Below are 16682 nucleotides of genomic sequence, written 5' to 3'. Positions count from 1 at the left end.
CTCATCTCAAGTCTATTGCTGATGTCTCTGTTGTCAGTATCTCTCTGGTTAAAGAAAGTCACAAAGCTAAGCACGGAGTCAATATGAGAAGGAACTATACATACAAAGGCATTGTATAAGAAAAGAGATAATTCGGCAGCTTGGATTTCACAGCTCCTGCATATTTTTCCTGAGTCCTTACTGTTAGGATTGGCTCTTTGCTTTCCTTGCTCTATTTTGCTGTCTTCTGTTTGCTATGAAATGGTGTCCTCCGTGTTGGCTCTCTGCCAAGCCATCCTGCCTTAGATGGAGTCAGTTATAGGCTGAAAGCTCCAGAAACTGTGAGCTAAATAAATCTTTTCCCCTTTAACTTTGGGTGTTGGGTATTTTGTCTCAGCCACAAGAGAAAACTGACTAAGATACTGTCTTACCAGATCTTGCGAAAGACTGTAAGACCATTTTTTTGAACTTACTTTAGGAATTTTGTGTGGTCAGTATAATAATACAGAGGTTCCAGAATTAGATTGAATATTGTGAAACATAACATAAAAAATACGAAAGATCATTTTAGAAGGAAAATAATTGACTAATTAATAAATGACATTAACAGAACTCATGGTCACAAAGATAATTAAAGTGGAAATATGCTGTTCACACTGGGTTAAAAGAAAATAAATATTTTAACTAAATCTAAAAACCCAGAAGCTATAAGCTAAAGAAGGCATATTTACCAACACACTATTTAATAAGTACCTTGGGTTAAAAAATAACATTAAAATGTTCAAATGATAGATATGAACAAATTTGCACATGATGACAAAGGATTAATATTATATAATAAACTAGGAGGTCACATAAATTGATATAAAAATGCAATTAATATCTTTTTCCTAAGAAGAAAAAAGTAAAGGATATACTTAAAAAGTTAAAAATGGTGAAAAATATTTAAAGGGTGCTGAAATTCAATATAGGAGGGCAATATAAACCAAAACACAAGTAAGATATCATTTATAACCCATTATATTGCCAAAAACTACATAGGGGCAATATACTCATTGATAATAAAAGTATAATGTAAACAGATTTTTCTTATTTTGTTAGTGAATATTTAAAATGTTACAGCACCTTTAAAAGTAGTAGTTAATATTTTGAATGGGCAATATATTTAAAGACACCCAAATAAATCCTTATGAGAGTTTTAAACATAAAAAAGAAATTCCATAATACTTTCTACACTATAGATGAAGATTTACCTGACAGATTGGGTGGCCTCACTGATTAAGAAAGAAACAATAAGATAAAAATGCTTTTGCGTTATTCTCCATTTTTACCACCATGGCCTTTAGGTATAGAAAATTTAGCAGTTCTTTGATTCATAAGCTCCTCTACTTCATGCCTTGTACATTCTGCTTTGGCCTGGAAAAATTTCCATTCTAGCTTGTCCAGCTTTGTTATGCTTTGTGTCTGGATGGTCTGTGCTTCCCTAAAGCCTCATGCAGTCATGAGGCAGGTGGTTGGAGGTGGTTGAATCTAGAGTTTGTGATTGATTTATTGTCTGGGATTATGGGCGTGAGTGCTACACCCATCCCAGGGCAGGTAGCTTACATACAAGATAAGGAACAGGAAGAGTTTTTTCTCTCTCTCTCCTTCCCTTTTGCTCTTGTTGCTTTTGCTGCGTTCTGCCGCCATGAACTGTTGCCCTTGTGCCACGCCATCCTGCCTTCGAGCCAGTAGATTACTGACTGAAACCTCAACAAACTGTGAGCTAAATAAACCTCTCGTGCCTTAACTTTGGGCATCGAGTATTTTGTCTCAGCAATTAGGAAAAGGTAACTAAGACAAGCTTCAAAATTTAGTTTAAATTTAATTTACTGCTGCATACCTTTTCTGAGGCTTCAATTTTTGCTCTTCTTCTCCTCCCATAAATATGCATTCTATGGCTATCTGAGCATTCTTACAATTATTCTGTAATAATTTATTTATTTCAAATAGTCTATTGTATTCCAATCTGCTTAAAAACAACAATCATTTGTTCTTCACTTTTAATATTCCATCCTTGAGGCATTTTTATACACGTAGTATGTCAGCCACTGAGTTTTAAAAAGTCTTGAGATCATAACACTGGAGTTGGTTACTGTATTTCCATTTCAAACATCATATATTTTATATATTTTAACTTAATATTAATTCAATGAGTTTTTAAGTGAGTAAACTGGAACCAGTTAATTTCCAATATAAGTGGTACGTATAGCAAAAATGATTTGAAAAGGCTTAGAGTAGCACTCAAGGCAAAGCAGAGCCCACTCTTAATCATTTGTAACCAAAGTAATTCTTAGAGGCAGATGTGTACATTATGTTCCTGAGAGGAAGAGTAGATGCTTATCTTATAGTCATCTAGTGCATTACTAAGTACAAGTTCAACTCAACCACATTAGAAGCTCCTGACTTGGAAGCATCTCGATTTTTTTAAATTGTAGAAATACATTTCCCAAACCATAAATTTAAAAGGTACAAACCATAGCTGAAAGCGATAAAACTACCTCCCCGATTTTATTTATAGGGTATTGAAGCTCAGAATCTGTGGGTACATTGAAAATAAACTGGAATGTAGAAAGGAATTCTGGGACAGCTGATGACCAAGCAGTAGAAATTACAGCAAACATATTGGTACAATTACGAGGTGATTTGCATGCTATTGCTACTGATAGCCTTAAATCTGACCTATAAGTATTCCCAAGCTCTGTGTCCCATCTTTTGCATTCAAAGTCCCCTTGACCTTCACATGGAAAGTGAACTGCAGTATCTGGCTCTTATAATAATGAGAAGTGGCCATTTCTTCCTTTTCCTAATCCAGGGGAGACTGGGATGTTAATAGGAAGGAGCTGTACCCTACTCCACAGCTAAACGAGAGAAATACACCCATCGCAAGGAGGATGATCACAAGGGGTTATCCATGAATCGAACTGCCTTATCTTACCTAAATCAAAGCTGAGTTAAATCTGGAAATGATAATGATAGTTCAAATAAGGAATTCAACTTTCTTCATAAAACAGCAGTGTGGTACATGTTGACAGTGTATGTTCCCTCTTTGGAATTCATAGGACATCAAAGAGGTGCGTATGAGAATGCAAAGATACATTTTTATAGAATATTTGGTCTTGGGTCACTATAATTTTAAGATCTTTGTCATCCACAGCTGTCAGTATATCTACTATAGGGTTGTTTTCAAACACAGAAACTTAGTCGTATTACCTATGTCAAAGAGACTATTAAAGAAAAATAAGCCATGTAAACTCATTGCTGCAGAAGGGGGGTTTGCGTTTGCTGGGTGTGTGCCAGGAGCAGTGGTGCTAACTCATCTTAGTCTCTGCACAAATACAGGGAGCAGGCAGGAGCCCAGCTCTGAACTCAACTTTCTGCATGTATTTTGTATCTAACAAGGTGTAACGAGGTGGAACAGAAGGAAATATTTTAAAAATTCTTTTCTCCTCTTATTTGGCATTTCCGAGGATATTTCCTAAACTGAACCCAGATGCTTTTACTATGAAGAATTCTTTGTTGTTATTGGAATATATGAAAGTCTCAGTTTTGAGCCCTCAGCTTTTTGGAGAAATAAAACATGGTAAATGGGAAAGTAACTATCAGAGAAAATGTGTCAAAGTTGTTCCAAAATACCAGAGGAGAATTATATCATCAGACATTGTCATTTTTAGGAATCTGATAGTGGATTATGAAATCATCACTAAATTCAGAAATATATTTACCTCCCAATTTCTGATTGTGAAAAAAAAATAGTACGTATGTTCTTGATTTACACAGATATGAAACTAAGACTATGATAAGAAGCACAAAATTAATGATCACTGTGTCAGATGTGGAGGTGTTACCATATATCATGTAAAGTGAGGGTAAGGAAGAAATGAATTTTGTATTGAGTAGGAGCTATAGCATCTAGATAGGATGTGTCACTGAGTTGTGGAATTTTTGCTACTTCCCATGCTAAATGAAGAATTTGATTTGTGAATTTCATGACTAGAGGAACTAGCAAATTTGTTTAAAGAGATTAATTTAATGATAATGGAAACAGCTCCTAAAGATCTTAGAGTAACTGATATCATACCCTTGGTAAGTGATTATTATACATAGATGTTATGCATAGAAAGTGCAGTACTATTTTTAGCTTATATTAAACTTGGATCAATTATTTTGTTAATTGTTAAATTTATTCTATTCCAGGATACAATTCTGTAAAATGCATACTAAAGTAATGTCTTGTGATCTGGTATAAAAAACAATCTACACCTACAGGTGTATTTTTATTAATTTATTATAAACCTGATTCAGTGATAGCAATTATGTGTGGGTATGAAGTTTCTTCAGTAGTACAATTTTTCCAGATTTAATAATTAACCTTTGTAGCTATATGTTTGGTAATTCAAAGAAGATGAAAACAACTGAGAATTTTAGTATTTAAAAAAATATCATATAGAGTGACCTAAAGACTTAAAATATGTTTCAGTACATATCAGTTCAAAAAGAATATTTTCTATGGAAAAATAATTTTATAACTAAAAACATAAAGTCAAGAAATGATAATTTTCTGAGCAGTGGCCCCAGAAGGCAAGATACACTTGAAAGTGTTAGGTTTTTAGAGATATATTTGAGATAAAAATCCAACAGAACCCAAATTCAGTTGCTGAGAAGCACTTTTCAGGAAAGAAAAGAACTACAGCTACTCTTCTCTTTGGTGAAACTGTCATAGAGGAAAAGACCAGGAAAAGAGAAATCAGTCAAAACTATAATCAAATTTAAAGTCAAGGGGCTAGGGATTTAGCTCAGCGGCACAGTGCCTGCCTGGCAAGCACAAGGTCGTGAGTTCTATTGCCGGTAACGGAAAAAAAAAAAAAAAAAGTTAAAGTCAACATGTGGACTCATATGATAGATCAGACTCTTTAGTCACAGAGAAAGTGTTCACCTTCTGAGAATTCTTTTTTACAGGTTTTTACCAAGAACCAAGAAGAGACGAAGAAGCTGAAGTGGGTACAAGGCAGCTACCATCTTCCTCAGGAAGGAGAAAAGTAGGAGTGCTAGGTGCGATCTCCGGAGACACACAGAGACTGACAGAGAAACCATGGGGAAAGGGGGGTGCCTGAGGGAAAGGCCTTCAAGGCATTTCAGCCATTCTAAAGTCAGAGGGTTGCTGGTGACGGAACACTGGGGGGAAGGGTGGAAGGACTGACTCAGAACAAAGGGAATCTGACTGTGGAGGAAAATTGGTTTCTCTGCTCTCCAAGAAACAGTTGTAGTTTGGAGCCCAGGGAGAGAGCAGCACAGAGGGTGAGTCTGAAACACGGGGAAATCTCTGAAATCTCACAAAGGCAAGGCTCTGTTGAGACAAAGATCCTGATCTGCCCTAAAAATATTGAAGTCCATGGTGAATACAGTACAGCTAAAATTTTAGGACACTTAGGTGTAGTCTCATTCTAGAACAGAATGACTCATCTTTATCACTGTGGTGCCCTGCTGGGGATGGGATACTTTATTTCAGACTGTGCTGTTGTCTACCAAAAGTGTTCAGCATATAAAAAAATTATATGGAGGTGGGAAGGGGTGGAAGAGAGAGAGGAGGAGGGGAGGAGGAAGGGAAGGAGGAGAATGGAAAAGAGGAAGAGGAAAGGCAGCGAGGGAGGGAAGGTAGGAAGGAGAAAGGAAAAGAAAGAGGGAGGCAGGAAGGAAGGAAAGAAGGAAGGAAGGAAGGAAGGAAGGAAGGAAGGAAGGGAAAGAGGAAGGAAGGAAGGAAGGAAGGAGAAAGGGGTGGAAAGTATGGAAGCAGAAACATAACTAAAGGTTAACAGCACAGCAATCAATAGACACAATTAAGAGATGGCCTACACATTAGAATTATCTGATAGTGATATTTAAATTAGGTATGATCGGGGCTGGGGATTTAGCTCAGCGGCAAAGTGCCTGCCTGGCAAGCGCAAGGTCGTGAGTTCGGTTCCCGGTACTGGAGAAAAACCAAAAACAAACAAACAAACAACAACAAAAAAATAAATTAGGTATGATCAAAATGGTAAAAAATCTAGAGGGAAAAGTGAAATAATTTAAGAGAGAATAGTGAAGAGATTGTCAAGTATGGAAAAGTTGGAAGTAAATATGATCTCAGAATGGAATTATTAATCCATGTGCTTCAACTGAATGACAAATGCAATATTCAGTGAAATATAAAGAGGTCAATAAAAAGTATACAAATTGAAGCAAGAACTGGAAAATGGAAGTGAAAAAGAGTAAGATATTCAAGACAAATAAATTAGTAACGAACACATTACCACGTGTGTTATTGGCATTCATGGGATAAAAAAATCTGATGTAATATAGTGACCATTGTACATTTCTGTCACTTTGTTTTGAGGTCATGTATCACTTTTGTTGTTTTTGTGTTGTTTTGATTTTGTCTTCATTGTTATTTTGTCGGTTTTTCAATTTTGCAAATAAAAAGAAGCAATCTCTGAGAGATAATGATTGAGACCTTCAAAATTGAGCAAAAGATATCAACCAAAGCATGGGTTTAAAAAGCTCAAAAAATCTGAAGCTGAACAAATATGATCACAACCACAGTATCTAAGCATATCATAGTCAACATGTTGAAACATGTAGATAAAATAGAAACTTACATGTAGCCTGAAAAATAGACATATTTCAAACTTGGATAAATAGAAAAAGGTACAATTAGGTATTTTATAAATAAGAGTAGAAGCTAATGAAACCATACCTTTAGAGTACTGAAAGAAAAAGCTGTTGATCTTAAATTTATATTCACTAAAAATCCTCAAAAAAGAAGAAAAATTTAAGACATTCTCAGAGAAGAGAGAGCAGAAATTGTTCACCAGCTCTATATTTAGGCTGAAAAGATAATGATACTAGATAAGACCCTACGTCTGTAAGAGAGAAGAGCATAGACAAAGTAAATATTTGGGGAGGTCAATGTGAAGGACATTCTTGGGACCTTAATTCCTGCTGCCTTGTGCATGTAAGGCTACTACTTAAAATTTCTTTTGTGTTGGGTCAAGGAAGCCAGGTCATTTTACCACTGTGGTGAGCTCATGCCGCTGGAAAAAGACATGAGCTTTGAAGAAGCAGTTTCCTTCAGCTAACATAATCTCAAAGATAACTGGTGGCTGAGGACCAGCTTACAGGTGTGTTTTTAACAGCTGGGGCCGTGTGGTCTTCCTTTCTGAAGGAGGATCTGCTCGGCAGAACACAGCAGTCACTGAGTATGCAAGTTCCTGTTGTTGTTGGGTGGGAAAGAATTAATGTGAATATACAGACCAGAGCTTTTGTGTAGGTCACTTTAGGAGACTGGAATTGCAGATAGGTATGCAGAAGTATCAATTTTATCCTTATCTAGCTTTCTATTATTTCACCTTTTACATCTGGAACTTATGATAATATCCCTTAAATTTTGTAGGCTCAAAATGATACTTTAATTTCAGAATTCTTCTTGCACTTGGTATAAGTTTTATTTCTTAGGAAACAATGGTCATCATACTATGAGTCAGAATTTAAAGAAAAATAAGAATACTAGCTTTTTTTTTAGCAAGTTTATCAAATTTGAATGATATTCTCATCTGTACTCAGCACATCAGATTTTCTTCTCATTTTTAAAGCTGTGAGTGGGCAAAAATACTATTCTTGCTACCTTGGTTGCCAACCAAGGATAAGTCTCTTTGAGCAGAAAACCAATTAGTAGTTTTTCTTGTACTGTGGTTGGATATAAAAGTGCTTTCATATTGGAAGGAAGAAAGAAACAAAGCTCTGTGCACCATCAGCCAAAAATAGATTTTCTTTTGGTTTAAGATAGTTCTTGCTTATAGTCTCATCCTTCACTTGTAATAAATGTATAGCTTTGTGCATTTCATTTTAAAGCCAGTAATTCTGAATTAAAGGATTGTGTAGGATCATGGAGAAAACTGGTCATACTCCAAAATGGACAATTGCTAAAGACCTAAGAAGATAGTGTGATTTTCTCCATCAGAGGTATGTTCATCGATTTCTGTTTCACTCAGTATAAAAGGAGCTGTGATGAACCAATGCGGAGACAACTCTGATATTAGAATAAGAGTTTGATATTTTCAAGAGAAATTTGATAAGAATATGTGATGGCTGTGAGTAGATTTGTGAACAAGAATCATGTACAGATATACAACAATTATTTGTTTGTTTATAAGACCATTTGTATTTCTACTCACTAAGAATTATTAACTTCAAGTATCTACTAGTTACAATTTCCTCTTACCTAACAGAAGCAGATATCATCAAAGTATGTAACTGTAAATTATTTTTAAAATCACATATATGCTGCAAAGAATTTATTTTAAGTGCAACCAGTATCACATGAGATTTTGAGATTTTTATTTCAAAAAGGTAATGGAATTTCTATATTAAATTAGCACCACCAAATACCACCTTTAACACTGTATTGATTATATCACTTCGTAAAATCTTCTGGCCAAGGTTTAAGTTACTGATTCTAGCAGCTTATTGGTCTGATTGCATTTCAATTTGCTTTGGGAAACCATGCCTGGATTAATTGAGTCATTGTAGTTAAATTTGGTAATAAACAATAATAGGAAATATTTGTCCATCCAATGACTACTGTTGCCTTTAACCATTTTGAATTATTAAACCATCCAAATCAATACTGCTCACTAATTTTTAATAATGAGCTCAATGACATAAAAGTAAACAGATTCAGGAATGACTTTCCTTTTGAATTCCACCACATGTTGCTATATATGCAGAGGAGAGAGTGAACTTGCAGCAGCTTTTGGCAGTTTAAAAATTATTGTTAATTAACTTTTCTGCTCAAATTCCTGCAAACTCAACTACAGTTGATGAGTTATCATGCTACATCCAATAAATCTTGAAGTAATTTCATAAACAGTTATTTAACCTAAATTGGATTCTCCATCAATTGAGACAAATTGATTTTTGAGTGCCATAATATTGTGAATTTTAATAATATTCCTTTCTATTTGTATTGAATTATATGTAAAGAACATTTATGAACTATAGCATTTCTTTAGAGGAGAATTAAAATTACTGTTTAATAGTAATATATATGAAATGTATATCTATATTATATTTATTTATAAAAAATTGATGTATAAACATATACTGAGATAAGGAAAGAGAAGCAGATTATTTATTAATCATGAGACTGAGCTGTAGCTTCAACTCTACCACCCATAATTTGCATGAATGCAAGCAAGACATTTAATTTACTCAGGTTCAGTTTATGCCTTGGTAAAATAGAAATAATGCACTGAATTCTTGTAAAGCTCAAGAATCAGTATATCAAAAGAGCCTTGTAAAATACAAAGGACTTTACAGACATAGGAGATTATGTTTATTGCTTATTGTTTTTGTCTTTTTCATGAATGCAAGTTTGTTAAATTCACATTCCATATAGGGATATTTTATATTATGGCAATCTTTGGTCAGAGGAACATAAGCATAAAATATCAGGAAAAAGTCAATAAAATTCTACTGAAAACTATTTTCTGTGTAAACAGGAAAAAGGGTAAGAGAGTGATGTATTTTGCTTCTATGTAGCCATTTATTGACTTAGATATGACTTATTCATTCAGTCATTTATTGATGCAACCATATGTTCATTACATGTTATATATATGTTGATGACAGGTATCCACTCTGCAAGCATGTGAAGGGATGGGTTCTTTTTAGATCTTCCTTATGTAGTTGGGGGACAATGACTTGTAAGAGATCATTGCTGTAGTGGGCTATGTATCATCTCTAATATGTTTGTCACATACAGGAGAAATGTAATTGAGAATGTCGTGAAGCTTTCCTTGAGAAAGCGATACTTGGAACCAGTGTTGATTAATCTATTTTACATAAAGCTTTCTACTTGTGTCTCTGTTTCTCAATTTCTTTTCCACTGAAATATTTCAGTACATTTTTTAATCTAGATCCATCTTATGATTCTTAATAATCTGCTTACAACACATAGAATCTTAGGCGATGTGAAGATCTTATCCTTTAGCTTCACATTATTAGCTCATGGAAAGTTTTAAGGTTGGTACAGCTCCTAATTTGTTCCTGGATAGGTAGGACCAACAAATAAAGATGCTGACTTTGAGTGATCATCCGGCTTCTCCTAGGACATTGATTTTCACATTGCGCTCTTTATTGAATCTAAATTCAGAATCCACATAAAATCCATCTATAATTCATATGTTAAATTTATGTTTTAATTGTGAATATCCATTTATTCGTAACAAATTCCATGGGTACTAGTTTTCTAAATAGATGAAAGTTGGATGGTGATGGAAGGAAGGAGACAGCAGGGAGAGAAACAGAGAAGAGTTTACATTATTTGCATTATCTATATATTTATTACAGGCATCAGTACAATGCGATGTACATAGAATACTGAAAAAGAGTAATCTTGATATTCTGTAAATAAATGTGATTTTCTGTTGGATTTGCAAAAGTTGTCCATGAATTGAATGACTTTAATCCATTATGAAGCCTCAACTGCCCTTTTTGGGTAGAAAATGAATATATTTCTAAACTCTTAAAAATTCAGAACTCTATGAAATTAAAACCACTAAATCAATCAAGTATGAAATTTTAGTATTTATGAACACTGCAAATAGTTTAAGATATATGTAAGTTCTGTGGGGAGCTAGTGTTTGGTTTTTCCCAGAGGTCATCTATGCTTGTTGTGGACCTGGATTGGAACTGAGGCAGTCTGACCATGAACTGCCTCTTTACCTCTCTCTGTACTACCACACAAGCAGAGAAAGTGATCTAGTACTATAGTGTGTGCTCATGTTCCCTGTTTTCAGTGTATGTTTAAAACAGCATGGTAACATACATCCTATTTTCATATACTATCTTTTTTCTTTGGCCAGAAATACTTTAAACATTTTTCTATTTCAGAATATTCTGGTATAGAATATTCTGGTATAGAGTATTCTGGTAGAGAATATTCTTAACTACATCAAGGTGATATAATAATAGTGTCATAGAATATCGTAGTAGGAATAAATCACAATTTACCGACATTTACTACTTTCAAGCATTTACATTGCCTTTAATTTTTGACACAACGAAGAAATGAATTCATATTAATGCATACATAATTATTTCTTTCAGATATATTTTCAGAAAAATAATTGTAGGACCAAAATGTTTGAATATGATCTCAGACAAGTCACTTAAGACTTGAACAAAGAAAGCACTCTGGAGACCCTCAATAAGCCATGTCCTCCTTTTAAACAGAATCTAAATTTGTGACTTGTTCTAGTCAATGGAATAGGGCAGAGGTGTTGGTTAATCACTCTTGATTAGACTCCATTACATGGCAGAGATTTTTTTTCCAGATGTAATTTAAGCTCCAAATTAGTTGGCTTTGAGTTAATCAAAAGAACGGTTTTGCTGGAGTGGGGTTTGACTAAATCCAGAGAAAGCGATTATGTGAACCTACAAAACTACTGTTGGCTTCTGAAAAAATGCTGACTGAAAGACACAGTTAGGGTATTTTTTTTTTTTTATATTGTGGTTCAAAAAAGTTGATTGATGTGACCAAGTTACAACTTGTACTTGGCAAAAGTCAGATTTAATCTAGGTCAGTCTGATCTTTCAGTTGGAATCTTCAATTTAAATGATCTCAGGAGACAGGCAGTAAGGTAAGAAAATAACAATGCCTTAATGTCAGAAATATTCCTGAGAATGAAACAATTGAACCTTCTAGTACATAGCTCTGTGAAATATGTATCAAGTTACATTAAGAACCAAGGATTTATACAATCAGTCTAAACAGTTTGCCTTCAATTTAAGTCAATGCATTCAAGCTTTCCTTGTAAAAATATAAGGGTGAATATAATTTATTTTTACATAACCAAAAGGCCTTTGGAGAAAGGTATTGTACTAGAAAGGGCTTCTGGTAAAAAATATTAGACTGAAACCCTTGTCTTTTATTGATGTCACCCCAGTGTACATAGATCTGAACCTATGTTCAATTCTAGGTGATTGTTAAGGTACAGAAATTCTAGCCCATAATGGCTTGGTTTTGTGATAATTTGACAAAACAATTTAAATTTTCAAATAAAATGTCAAAATTAAAGATGTTATTGTTGCTTTTATTAAAGTTAAAAAAATACAGAAAGATAAACTTATAAGAACTTTAGATAATTTACGTTAGGGAAAGGACTACACTGTGATATTTCTAGAATCTTTAATACTCTGATACATTTAGTGTAGACTTGGAGATGAGGATTTTAAATCTGGTGAAATATGAGAACTTGTTCACACATGAAATAGATCCATAAATATTTTTGCAGAAAATGTTCTTGTATGTGATATAAACTTGCTGAATCTTCTGTACTAAGCTTTTCTAGACGTGAACTAGGGAATTTCCTGGATAAAGAATGGAACAAAAACTCTCCACATCTTCTTAACTCAATTATTAGTTGTCATTATCACACTAATATTTTTTCATTTATCCCTGATATTAGTCGCAAGTATACGTTATTCATTAAACTATCTTTATTCTTATAAGCACACATAAAATTTAGTATTTAATCACTTGGCATCATAATTTCTACTCAAATAATTATCTACTCAAATAATATTTAATAATTATTCACCTAAAAGATTATGAAAACCCGTATTTTGCAAGTCACTTTTTAAATCTATTTTCCTAGTGATAAATAATTTACCTTAAAGTCATAAACATTATTAAAGTTGTAAATATATATATTTTAAATATTCTTGGTAGCAATACAGAAATTTAGAAATTTTTATACAATTCTTTTTTGAAAGTGCTAAGTGGAGTTGGTTTAACATCAGTTCATCTTTATGTCTACCTTGCTAAAAGTTAAAAATCTTTCCATTTCCATATGTTGGAAATGGTGAATGCAAATCTTATGTTATTCCATTCTGACTATATGCTACAAGAGGTAATATGAACTACATGGATTTTCACGATGTACAAATTCTGTTGCATATAATTTCACATTACCTGTTTCACATGTTTTTAAAGTCAAAATGAAGGATTGTTTCTTTGATTTTGTAGGTGATTTTTAAAGTTTATCTTTGGATTTTTTCTTAATCTAAAATTTGCAGTTAGATTTTGGGTTTCAGTTCTGACATGTAAAGAACTTGAAAATTGTTACTTCTGTCTCTACAATAAAAAAAGGCTGAACAGATACAAATCAATAGCTTTTTTAAAATCCATGAGTGACTAAATTTTCAAGGCAAACTTTTACTCTCAAATCTGGAGATACAGAAAGGTAGAGGCATTCTAATTCTTTCCTACACTGTTCATTCGGTGTTTCCATCATTTTTCTGTGTGCCTTTATTTTTTTTTATCTCTGTCTTCTTTAGATGTGCTGAGCAATTTTTTCATTATTGTTGTCATTTTTTTCTACCTGAGAGATTATTTCTGATCTGATTTGCTCTATAGTCTGCTGGAGTGGTTTCTTTACTTCAGTTGCTATCATTTCAAAAATTTCGGGTGTGTGACTTTCAATTTCTTCCATGTTGATGTCTCTTGGACATGTTCTGGGTGGGGCTGAGGTCTGAGATTGCATTTTGCTTCTTTGCTTTCCCATTTTCAAAGCTTTGGAAGTTTGTGAGGGCTCAGTATCACTACTGCACTGGTGGGTGGTGGGATGTGGCTCAGGGAGGCTCCAGCGGTTCATGATCCCTGCATTCCTGGGATGACTTGGACTTGGTTATCCTGTGAGAGTAAAGATTTTTGAAGTAGGTAGTGATGATCTTCTGAATTTTTACAGTATCTGTAGTGATTTCACCTTTTTCATTCATTATTGCATGAATTTGAATTATTTCTTTCCTTTTTTGATAAGGTTGGCTAAGGGTTTATCAATTTTATTTTTTTTTTCAAAGAACCAACTCTTTCATTCATTAATTCTTTGTATTGTTTCCCTAGTCTCAATTGCATTTATTTCTGCTCAGATCTTTATAATTTTCTCCTTTCTCTGGGCTTTGGGCTTTACTTGCCTTTATTTTTCTAGAAGTTTGAGGTAAGCATAATGTTATTTATTTGTGTTCATTCTGTTTTCCTGATGTGGGAATCCACTGCTATAAATTTCCCTATGGGGACAGCTTTCATTGTATCTCGCAGGTTGTGTAGTTTGTATCTGCATTTTCATTTGATTGTAAATATTGTTTAATTTCTTCTTTAATTTCTTCTGTGACCCATTGTTGGTTCAGGAGGATGTTCTTTAGTTTCCATGTGTTTATGGAGTTTTTGCAATTTCAATGCACTGTGGTCCAATAATATACATGGGATAATTTCAATTTTTTTGCATTAACTTAAGCATGTTCTATGTGCTAGTATATGGTCTATTTTAGAGAATGTCCCATGTGCAGCTGAGTGGGAATGTGTAATCTATTGTGTGGAATACTCTATAAAGGTCTACTAAGTGCATTTGTTCACACATTTGGTTTAGTTCTGTTATTTGTTTGCTGATTTTTTTTGTCTAGTTGATCTATCCCCTTGTAACAATGAAGTGTTAAAAATCTTCTGTTGCAATTGTGTTATTACTTACTTAATTTTTCATCTCTGTCAAAATTTGTTATATAGTTGAGTGCTCTTATATTTGGTGGATATGTATTTATGATTATTATTTCTTTCTCTTTCAGTTTTCCCCTACCATGAATGTAGTGACCTTCTTTATCTCTTTTGATCATTCTTGGTTTGAAGTTCAACTTGTCTGCAAACAGAATAGCTACTCCTTTTTTTTTTGGGTTCGTTTTGCATGGAGTATTATTTTCCATCCTTTGGCTTTCAGTCTATGAATTTTCTGTGAGTTAAATATATTTCTTGAATACACCATATTGTTGGATATTTTTTCTTGAACCATTCTGCCTGTCTGTTTATTTTGATTGTTGAATTGAGGCCATTTACATTAATGGTTATTACTGATATGTGTTGACTTATCGTTGTCATGTTATTTTCCCACTGTTAATTCTATACTTTCCCCCCCTCTGTTTAATTGCTTACCTTACTTAGTGATTCTTTTCTATTGTTGGTCTTAAAGTTGTGGTCATTTTTGTTTCTTTCTAGAATATTGTTCAGTACACTTTGAAGGATTGCTTTGCTGGTTATGAATTTCTTCAATTGATCTTTGTCATGGAAGTATCTTATTTTTCCATCAATTTTGAAAGATAGTTTTGCAGGGTATAGCAATCTGGATTGGAAGTGATTTTTCTTTCAGGACCTGAAATACTTCACTCCAAGCCCTTCTCGAATTGATGGTTAGTGTTGAGAAGTCTGCCATTATTCTGATAGGTTTTCCTTCATAGGTAACCTGTTTCTTTTCCCTAACAGCTTTTAATATTCTGTTCTTTCACTGAATTTCTGGGATCTTGATAGTTATGTACCTGGCTGTAGATTTATTTTGGTTATTTCTAAGTGGAGTTCTGTATGCCTCTCTTACTGTATGTCAGTTTCCTCTCCCATGCTTGGGAAATGTTCTGGTATTACTTCTGCAAATAGTCTTTTTATATCATTCAGGTTTTCTCCTGTTATTTCATTGACACCTATCATTCTTGTATTGTTCTTCTTTGCCTCATCCTGTAGCTGTTGAATTGTTATTTGCTGGTTCCTTGTTATTTTTAGATCTTTCCTGTCATGATCTCTAGCAGCAATGCTCTCTTCAAGGTATGAAAATTTATCTTCCATTTCATTCCAGTGGTTTTTGCCAACATTTGATGGAATTTTTAATTTCTTGGATATCTCTTTGAATCTGTTGCATGCATTCTAATTCTTTTCTAATGCATTGAAGGGTTGGTTCTATTAAAGAATAAATACAATTGATAAACCCCAAGCCAACCTTGTGAAAAAAGGAAAGAAAAAATACAAATTCATGCAACAATGAACGAAAAAGATGAAATCACTGCAGATCCTATAGAAACTGAGAAGATCATCAATACCTACTTCAAAAGTCTTTACCCTCACAAGATGGAAAACATACAAGAAATGGACAGATTCCTAGGTATGTATGAATTACAAAAGCTGAATCAAGATGCTATAAATATTTTGAATAACCAAATATCAGACAGTGAAATTGAAAATGTAATAAAACACTTACCGACAAAAAATCCCAGGTCATGATGGATTCACGATTGAATTCTACAAGAACTTTAGCCAAGATTTAATGTCAGTTCTTCTTAAAATTTTTAATGAAATTGAAAGGGAAGCAATTCTCCCCAACTTTTTCCTGGAGGCAAGTATTACCCTGATATCAAAACCAGGGAAAGACCCAGTCAGAAATGAGAACTAAATGCAAATCTCCCTAATGAACATAGATGGAAAAATCCTCAACACTAGCCAACAGAAAGCAACAAATCATCCACAAACTTATACACAATGACCAAGTGGGATTCAGCCCAGGGACAGTCAATATTCACAAATCAACAAATATACCAAATCAACAGATCCACCAACAAAAATCATTTGATCATCTCAATAGATGCAGAAAAAGCTTTTGACGAAGTCCAACACTCACTCATGATAAAAATCTTACAGAAAATAGGAATAAATGATCTTTACTTAAATCTGATAAAAGCTATAAATGACAAACCAAGAGCCTATATCATACTAAAAGGACAAAAACTGAAAGATTTTACATTAAAATCAGGAACAA

The sequence above is a fragment of the Chinchilla lanigera genome, unplaced genomic scaffold (assembly GCF_000276665.1).
Source record: "Chinchilla lanigera isolate Chin_1 unplaced genomic scaffold, ChiLan1.0 scaffold00027, whole genome shotgun sequence".
NCBI lineage: Eukaryota > Metazoa > Chordata > Mammalia > Rodentia > Chinchillidae > Chinchilla > Chinchilla lanigera.
The sequence above is the reverse complement of the archived record's forward strand: the minus strand, read 5'-3'. Positions refer to the sequence as shown.